The sequence below is a fragment of the Phyllobates terribilis genome, unplaced genomic scaffold (assembly GCF_046119375.1).
Source record: "Phyllobates terribilis strain yellow unplaced genomic scaffold, ASM4611937v1 Scaffold_1006__1_contigs__length_475962, whole genome shotgun sequence".
Taxonomy (NCBI): domain Eukaryota; kingdom Metazoa; phylum Chordata; class Amphibia; order Anura; family Dendrobatidae; genus Phyllobates; species Phyllobates terribilis.
Window position 1 is genome coordinate 355,491 of NW_027363766.1, and position 9,510 is coordinate 365,000.

General features: G+C 47.5%; 1 pseudogene; it reads left to right on the forward strand.

Moving 5' to 3' along the window:
- Positions 1 to 7,827: 7,827 nt before the first annotated feature.
- The window catches only part of LOC141241393 (18S ribosomal RNA), a 1,868-nt pseudogene continuing 185 nt past the window's right edge, over positions 7,828 to 9,510 (forward strand).

Consider the following 9,510-nt stretch of genomic DNA (forward strand, 5'->3'; position numbering starts at 1 on the left):
CAAAAAAATATGCTTTTTCATCATATCGCCAAACAAAAAGTGGAAAAAATGCGATCAAAAAGCAGAATAGAAATAAAAATGGTACCACTGAAAACGTCATAAAAAAAAGCCGCCATACAGCTCCATCAGACGAAAAATAAAAAAGTTATAGCGCTCAGAATAAAGCAATGCAAAAAAATTTTTTTTTTTCTATAAAATTGTTTTATTGTGTAAAAGTGCCAAAACATTAAAAAAAATACAGTAAGTGTAGTATCGCTGTAAACGTACTGACCCGAAGAATAACGCTGCCTGATCACTTTTACCACACGCAGAACGGCATAGAAAAAAACTCAAAAAACAATTCCTGAAGTGTTTGTTTTTGTTAATTTTACCTCCCAAAAAACAGAATAGAAAGCGATCAAAAAATGTCACGTACCCAAAAATGGTACCAATAAAAATGTCAACTCGTCCCGCAAAAAACAAGCCGTCACATGACTCTGTCGGCCGAAATCTGGAAAAATTATAGCTCTCAAAATATGGTGATGCAAAAACTAGATTTTGCAAAAAAAGCGTATTTTAGTGTGTGACAGCTGTCAGTCATAAAAACCCGATATAAATCTGGTATCTCTGTAATCGCACCGACCCGAAGAATAAAGTAATCTAATCAGTTATATCACACTAGGAACGGCGTAAAAAATAAATTAAACCAATTCTTCACCTGCTACTGATTTGTTTATTATGTCTCCCAAAGATCCCAGTAAGGCTCTGCTCATATTTATCCTGTGCTCTGCGCTGAGCACTTACACCAGAGTTTCCGTGTAAATCTCTGAAATACGTGATTCAGCCGGAACCCATGATGGAAGATTCCCTGTAATGAGGCAGATATAGGCACTGTGGACGCCGTCTAGCCTGGGATCCCACGGTGTCATTTGTTTTAGGCATGCATAAAAGTGCGGTTAGCCACAGTTTTGTGCACTTCTGAAAAAAAGGACACCGCTAAACAGAGGCCAGACGGAGTAGAGAGTAACTCTGCTGCCTCATTATAGTGAATGGATCCTGCAGGGGTTTCATCTGAATTACATCACTTGGAAATTTAGATGGAAACCCCGATGTAAGTGCTCAGCCTAGAGCGCCGGATAAATGTTACGTAAAATGTTCCCAATAAAAGCTTCAACTCAGTCCTCAAAAAAAGCTAGTCCCCACTCAGGTCCGTCATCTGTTAAAAATATAAGGGACTTCCAAGTTACTGGTAGCAGAAAGGCTCTGGAAAAGCAAAATGACCCTTGCCCCCCAAAAGAAATTCAGAAAATTTTGTGCTCCCAAATCCAAATGCCTATTCTACAATAATTTGTTCTCCAATTGTCAAATAGCACTCCGTACCCCCCAGATCTCACCGTATGGCTAAGTGGTACGATACAGCCACATATGGGGTATTGCCACTTTTAGAAGAAATTGTGTGACACATTTCGGCACCATTTTTACCCATTGCCCTGTGTGAAAATGTAAAATCTGAGGGTAAAACATTTTTTTGTGGTAAAAATATAATTATGCTTTTTTCACTGCCCAATGGTATAAATTTAAAAATTAAAAAATACTCACTACTTCCCTAGATGAATTCCTTGAGAGGTGTAGTTTACAAAATGGGGTCACTTGTGGGGGTTTCTGCTGTTTTGACATGTCAGCGACTCTTCAAATGTGACATGGTGTCTGCTGCCTATCCCAGCCAACATAGCGCTCCTTTCTCTTCCGAACCCTGCAGTACACCAAAGCAGTGGTTTTCCCCCACATATGGGGTATCGGCGTACTCAGGAGAAATTGTACAACAAATTTCATGGTGCAATTTATCCTGTTACCCTTATGATAATGCAAAATTAGGGAATGAAAAACATTTTTTATGGGAAAAATGTGAAAATTTTATTTTTACGGCTCAATATTATAAACTTCTGTGAAGCAGCTGGGGGTGCAAGGTGCTCACCACACATCTAGATAAGTTCCCTAAGGGGTCTAGTTTCCAAAATGGTGGCACTTGTGGGGGGTTTCCACTGTTTAGGCACATTAGGGGCTCCCCAAATGTGACATGGCGTCCGCTAATTATTCAAACAAATTTTACATTCAAAAAGTCAAATGGCGCTCCTTCCCTTTCAAACCCTGCCATGTGCCCAAACAGTAATTTGCCTCCACATATGGGGTATCGGCGTGTTCAGGAGAAATTGCACAACAAATTTCATGGTGCAACTTATCCTGTTACCCTTATGATAATACAAAATTAGGGAATGAAAAACATTTTTTGAGGGAAAAATGTGAAAATTTTATTTTTACGGCTCAATATTATAAACTTCTGTGAAGCAGCTGGGGGTGCAAGGTGCTCACCTCACATCTAGATAAGTTCCCTAAGGGGTCTAGTTTCCAAAATGGTGGCACTTGTGGGGGGTTTCCACTGTTTAGGCACATTAGGGGTTCCCCAAATGCGACATGGCGTCTGCTAATTATTCAAACAAATTTTACATTCAAAAAGTCAAATGGCGCTCCTTCCCTTTCAAACCCTACCATGCGCCCAAACAGTAATTTGCCTCCACATATGGGGTATCAGCGTGTTCAGGAGAAATTGCACAACAAATTTCATGGTGCAATTTATCCTATTACCCTTATGATAATGCAAAATTAAGGGATGAAAAACAGTTTTGTGGGAAAAATGTGAAAATTTTATTTTTACAGCTCAATATTATAAACTTCTGTGAAGCACCTTGGGGTTCAAGGTGCTCACCACACATCTAGATAAGTTCCCTAAGGGGTCTAGTTTCCAAAATGGTGTCACTTGTGGGGGTTTAGGTACATCAGGAGCTCTCCAAACGCAACATGGCGTCTGCTAATTATTCAGACAAATTTTACATTCAAAAAGTCTAATGGCGCTCCTTCCCTTCCGAACCCTGCAGTGCGCCCAAACAGTGATTTTCCCTCACATATGGGGTATCAGCACGCTCAAGAGAAATTGCACAAAAAAATTTGGGGTCCATTTTTTTCCTGTTACCCCTGTGAATATAAAAAAAATTGGGTCTAAAGTAACATTTTTGTGAAAAAAGTTAAATGTTAATTTTTTTCTTCCACATTCCAAAAATTCCTGTGAAGCATCTGAAGGGTTAATAAAGTTCTTGAATGTGGTTTTGAGCACCTTGAGGGGTGCAGTTTTTAGAATGTTGTTACTTTTGGGTATTTTCTGTCATAAAGACCCCTCAAAGTGACTTCAAATATGATGTGGTCCCTAAAATAATGTTTTTGTAAATTTTGTTGGAAAAATGAGAAATCGCTGGTCAACTTTTAACCCTTATAGCTCCCTAACAAAAAAAAATTTTGGTTCCAAAATTGTGCTGATGTAAAGTAGACATGTGGGAAATGTTATTTATTAACTATTTTGTGTGACATATCTCTCTGATTTAAGGGCATGAAAATTCAAAGTTTGAAAATTTCAAAATTTTCGCCAAATTTCCGATTTTTTCACAAATAAACACAAGTTATATCGAAGAAATTTTACCACTATCATGAAGTACAATATGTCATGAAAAAAACAATCTCAGAGTCAGGGGAATACATTGAAGCGTTCCAGAGTAATTACTTCATAAACTGGCAGTGGTCAGAATTGAAAAAATTGGCCTGGTCACGAAGGCAAAAACAGGCTCTGGTGCGAAGTGGTTAATAGTGCTGCGGTGTACAGAAACAGTTCCAGAATTTTGGGCTGAGGCCCTCCAGTCTTCCTCTATAGAGAGGGGAAATATGTGTGAAGGTACCCCAGGAGGGCTCCAAATGTGTGGGTAAAATATATATCCCTCGGGGGGGGAAATTGAAAAAAAGTTTAAAAAAATTTTTTTTGTGGACTTAGAAAATTTTCACACATGTGTCAGACTTCCAGAGAGGGGAGCATGTCAGTGCGCGCATCCGATTTCAGTTCCAGAGCGATTCATCCGATGAGTCCTTCATACTTAGTCGTTTTTGCAAAATTTTTGACTTTTTTGAAAATTTCACTTTTCTGTGAAAATCTCCGCTAAATGAGGTTATACTATGTTAGAGGCCATCCCAGGAGGGCTCCAAATGTGTGGGTAAAATATATATCCCACAGGGGGAAAATTGAAAAAAAGTCGAAAAAAAATTTTTTTTTGAGGACTTAGAAAATTTGCACACGTGTCAGATTTCCAGAGAGGGGAGCATGTCAGTGCGCGCATCTGATTTCAGTTCCAGAGCGATTCATCCGATGAGTCCTTCATACTTAGTCGTTTTTGGCAAAATTTCTGACTTTTTGAAAATTTCACCTTTTTGTGAAAACTTCCACAAAATGAGGTTATACTATGTTAGAAGGCATCCCAGGAGAGCTCCAAATGTGTGGGTAAAATATGTATCCCACAGGGGGAAAATTGAAAAAAAAGTTGTAAAAAATTTTTTTTGTGGACTTAGAAAATTTTCACACATGTGTCAGACTTCCAGAGAGGGGAGCATGTCAGTGCGCGCATCCGATTTCAGTTCCAGAGCGATTCATCCGATGAGTCCTTCATACTTAGTCGTTTTTGTCAAAATTTTTGACTTTTTGAAAATTTCACTTTTTTGTGAAAACTTCCACAAAATGAGGTTATACTATGTTAGAAGGCATCCCAGGAGAGCTCCAAATGTGTGGGTAAAATATATATCCCACAGGGGGAAAATTGAAAAAAAGTTGAAAAAAATTTTTTTTGTGGACTTAGAAAATTTTCACACATGTGTCAGACTTCCAGAGAGGGGAGCATGTGAGTAAGCGCATCCGATTTCAGTTCCAGAGCGATTCGCGCAATGAGTCCTTCATACTTAGTCGTTTTTGGCAAAATTTCTGACTTTTTGCAAATTTCACTTTTTTGTGAAAACTTCCACAAAATGAGGTTATACTATGTTAGAGGGCATCCCAGGAGGGCTCCAAATGTGTGGGTAAAATATATATCCCACGTGGGGAAAATTGAAAAAAAGTTGAAAAAATTTTTTTTTGTTGACTTAGAAAATTTTCACACATGTGTCAGACTTCCAGAGAGGCGAGCATGTAAGTAAGCGCATCCGATTTCAGTTCCAGAGCGATTCATCCGATGAGTCCTTCATACTTAGTAGTTTTTGCAAAATTTTGGACTTTTTTGAAAATTTCTCTTTTTTGTGAAAACTTCCACAAAATGAGGTTATACTATGTTAGAGGGCATCCCAGGAGAGCTCCAAATGTGTGGGTAAAATATATATCCCACAGGGGGAAAATTGAAAAAAAGTTGTAAAAAAAATTTTTTGTGGACTTAGAAAATTTTCACACATTTGTCAGACTTCCAGAGAGGGGAGCATGTCAGTGCGCGCATCCGATTTCAGTTGCAGAGCGATTCATCCGATGAGTCCTTCATACTTAGTCGTTTTTGTCAAAATTTCTGACTTTTTGAAAATTTCACAATTTTGTGAAAACTTCCACAAAATGAGGTTATAATATGTTAGAGGGCATCCCAGGAGAGCTCCAAATGTGTGGGTAAAATATATATCCCACAGGGGGAAAATTGAAAAAAAGTTGAAAAAAATTTTTTTGTGGACTTAGAAAATTTTTCAACTTGTGTCAGACTTCCAGAGAGGGGAAAATGTGAGTGAGCGCATCCGATTTCAGTTCCAGAGCGATTCGCCCGATGAGTCCTTCATACTTAGTCGTTTTCAGAAGTCACAATTTTGACTTCCAGGACCCGCAAAACGTTAGTAAATTGAGCCCGCTCCCCAGTTCCAAGCGTTTTGAGGTGTCCCTGGTTGCAGTAATGCAGCCTGCCCACTAGATGTCGCAAAAGAGACAAAAAGTGAAAAAGAACCAGAATGAGGAAATTCCAGGGAGCCGAATCCGCCTGACAGTTCCAGGCGATCGGGTACTTTTTGGAATGCGTCCCTAAAGTGGGTATAGGGTGACACTCCATACAAAGACCCAGTTTTGCACACCACCGGCAGAATATATGAGAGAGAGGTACCTCTCAGCCCCGACACATTTTGACTCATTTAAGCAGGTTTTCACCTCCGTAGGCCCGGGTACGCGTTTTGGCTATGAGTCCCTGTTCGGCTGGAGGTCTGCACCTTGGCTGAACCCAGGCTTCCGCAGCTGCGTGGGGGGACTTTTGCCGGTCGCCTATCCCAAGTCAGAGAGGTGTTCCTGGGTTGAAGTGAGCCTGGCCAGACCCCCCCCACGGGCCCTGGTTCTCCACATGGGGGCGCCGTCAAGGCTAAAATCTGGATTTTTAGGCCCGGGAGAGGCTCCATGAGGGCGGATGCTTTTGTGGCTTTGACCCCAGTTCCACATCCAGTACCCCCTCTGCAAGGGCGCCTGTACCCGAGTCTCGCTTCCAGGACTCTTGGGCACGTATTTCCCGACGACAGGGGTTAGCAGCCTCCGTACTTGGGCAAGTCCCTCCACGCACCCCTGCTCTTCCTCCGATCGATCTGGCGCAGCGCTCCCGGGTGGGGAGGTGGCGCCGCTCGCTCGGCCCGGGCTTTGGAGCTCGCGCTGGCTTAAGGTGAGCGGTCCCCTTCCTCCTCTACCCCCGGGCTTTCGACACCTATCTTTGGGCGCGCACGCCGGCCTCGCCTCCCGTCCGCGGAGGTGGCCGAGCCGTGGGGAGATTGGCCCGACCCGAGCGAAGGCAGCGGTCCGACGACCCGCACGGGCGAACGGCGTGGCGCCCACCCACCCAGGCGTGGGGGCCGTCGTCCGAATCGCTTCCTGTGCGGGGAAGCACACCGATCTTCTCCGAGGGCGGCCCTTTTCTTCCAGATGCGTAACCGGCCAGCGGAGGCCCGCGCCGCCCCTCGCGTCCGACAGGGCGGCCTCCGCGGCGGTGGCGACAGCGGCGGCGGTGGGTGGCGTCTCCGCGCCACTGCCGAGCTTCGCGATTTCCAGTCTTTTCCCGGGCCCCTACGTCAGTGGGGAGGACGACAGATGTGTGGAGGCAGGCGAAGGGGGTTCTCACCGTGTGGTGTGCCCCAGCCCGACCGTCACCTTTCCCCTTCGACCCTCATCCTCCCTGGCGGCTCGGCAGGGAGAAGGAGAGAGAGAGCGAGCGCGGAAACCCCAGAGCCAAGGGGTTAGATGGAGAACGGGAGAAGGAACGAGGGCCAAGAGGTAGGGAGTACGGTGAAAGGCCGACCTGGGGTTCCCCATGCGCTCCCGCCCCCGGGCGGGGAGCAGCCCTGGGAGGAAAAGCCGCTCGGGCATCCCTTTGAGGTTACGGGCGCGAGCGGGAAGAGGGACTACTCTGGAAGGCGACGCCGACACGGCCTGGCCGACGACCACCCACGCGACCTCCGCGTCGTCGGGTTAGTGCCGGAGCCGCGGCGGACCCTGACGGCCAGCCCCCCTCTCCCAATCCTCGTGCCTGTCCGCCGGTGGGTCGAGGACCCCCCGCGGCGGAGGCAGGTCTAAGCCAGACGGTGGCGCCACATAGGCCCACCCCCGCACGCCATCTCCCCGAGCGACCCTGTGTGTTGCCTTGGGTGCGGTTGGTGAGACGGGGGCGGCCGTGGCGTCCTCCGGAGGCCAGTCACCTCGCCCTCCCCGTGCAAGGGGTGTTTTCCAGACGCCTGCCGCTTCGGGACCACGCACCGCACAGCGAGCCGCTCCTCCCGCACATGTCCCCGGTGCTGCGAGGGCTCCGTTCCCCGCCCCCCCCAGGGAAGCCCCATGCCATCCCGCATCCTCTCCGGACGCCGCACGCCCTGCCTATACCCGTTCCGTCCGGGCGCCCTGCCGCCGCGGGGCTCTTCCGCCGCCCCCCCTCTCTTCCCGCAGGCCTCTCCTCTCCCGAACCTCGACGCGGTCCAGTCGTGTTGGGGGGCTACCTGGTTGATCCTGCCAGTAGCATATGCTTGTCTCAAAGATTAAGCCATGCACGTGTAAGTACACACGGACGGTACAGTGAAACTGCGAATGGCTCATTAAATCAGTTATGGTTCCTTTGATCGCTCCAAACCGTTGACTCGGACAACTGTGATAATTCTAGAGCTAATACGTGCAAACGAGCGCTGACCGCCAGGGATTCGTGCATTAATCAGATCAAAACCAATCCGGGGTCCCGGGCGCGGCGTCGGGACGGTCCTCCGCGGCCTCCCCCCTGCCGCGCTCTCCCCGTAAGCGTTGCGACTCTGGATAACCTCGGGCCGATCGCACGTCCCCGTGACCGCGACGATCCATTCGGGTGTCTGCCCTATCAACTTTCGATGGTACTTTCTGTGCCTACCATGGTGACCACGGGTAACGGAGAATCAGGGTTCAATTCCGGAGAGGGAGCCTGAGAAACGGCTACCACATCCAAGGAAGGCAGCAGGCGCGCAAATTACCCACTCCCGACCCGGTGAGGTAGTGACGAAAAATAACAATACAGGACTCTTTCGAGGCAATTGGAATGAGTACACTTTAAATCCTATAACGAGGATCTATTGGAGGGCAAGTCTTTTGCCAGCAGCCGCGGTAATTCCAGCTCCAGTAGCGTACACTAAAGCTGCTGCAGTTAAAAAGCTCGTAGTTGGATCTTGGGATCGAGCTGGCGGTCCGCCGCAAGGCGTGCTACCGCCAGTCCCAGCCCCTTTGCCTTGGGGCGCCTCCCCGATGCTCTTGACTGAGTGTCCCGGGGGCCCGAAGCGTTTACTTTGAAAAAATTAGAGTGTTCAAAGCAGGCAGCCACGCCTGAATACTCCAGCTAGGAATAATGGAATAGGACTCCGGTTCTATTTTGTTGGTTGTCGGAACTGGGGCCATGATTAAGAGGGACGGCCGGGGCATCCGTATTGCGCCGCTAGAGGTGAAATTCTTGGACCGGCGCAAGACGAACCAAAGCGAAAGCATTTGCCAAGAATATTTTCATTAATCAAGAACGAAAGTCGGAGGTTCGAAGACCATCAGATACCGTCGTAGTTCCGACCATAAATGATGCCTACTGGCGATCCGGCGGTGTTATTCCCATGACCCGCCGAGCAGCGTCCGGGAAACCGAAGTCTTTGGGTTCCGGGGGGAGTATGGTTGCAAAGCTGAAACTTAAAGGAATTGACGGAAGGGCACCACCAGGAGTGGAGCCTGCGGCTTAATTTGACTCAACACGGGAAACCTCACCCGGCCCGGACACGGAAAGGATTGACAGATTGAAAGCTCTTTCTCGATTCTGTGGGTGGTGGTGCATGGCCGTTCTTAGTTGGTGGAGCGATTTGTCTGGTTAATTCCGATAACGAACGAGACTCCGGCATGCTAACTAGCTACGTGACCCCCCGCAGTCCGCGTCCAGCTTCTTAGAGGGACAAGTGGCGCTCAGCCACGCGAGATCGAGCAATAACAGGTCTGTGATGCCCTTAGATGTCCGGGGCTGCACGCGCGCTACACTGAACGGACCAGCGTGTGTCTACCCTTCGCCGAGAGGTGCGGGTAACCCGCTGAACCCCGCTCGTGATGGGGATCGGGGATTGCAATTCTTCCCCGTGAACGAGGAATTCCCAGTAAGTGCGGGTCATAAGCTCGCGTTGATTAAGTCC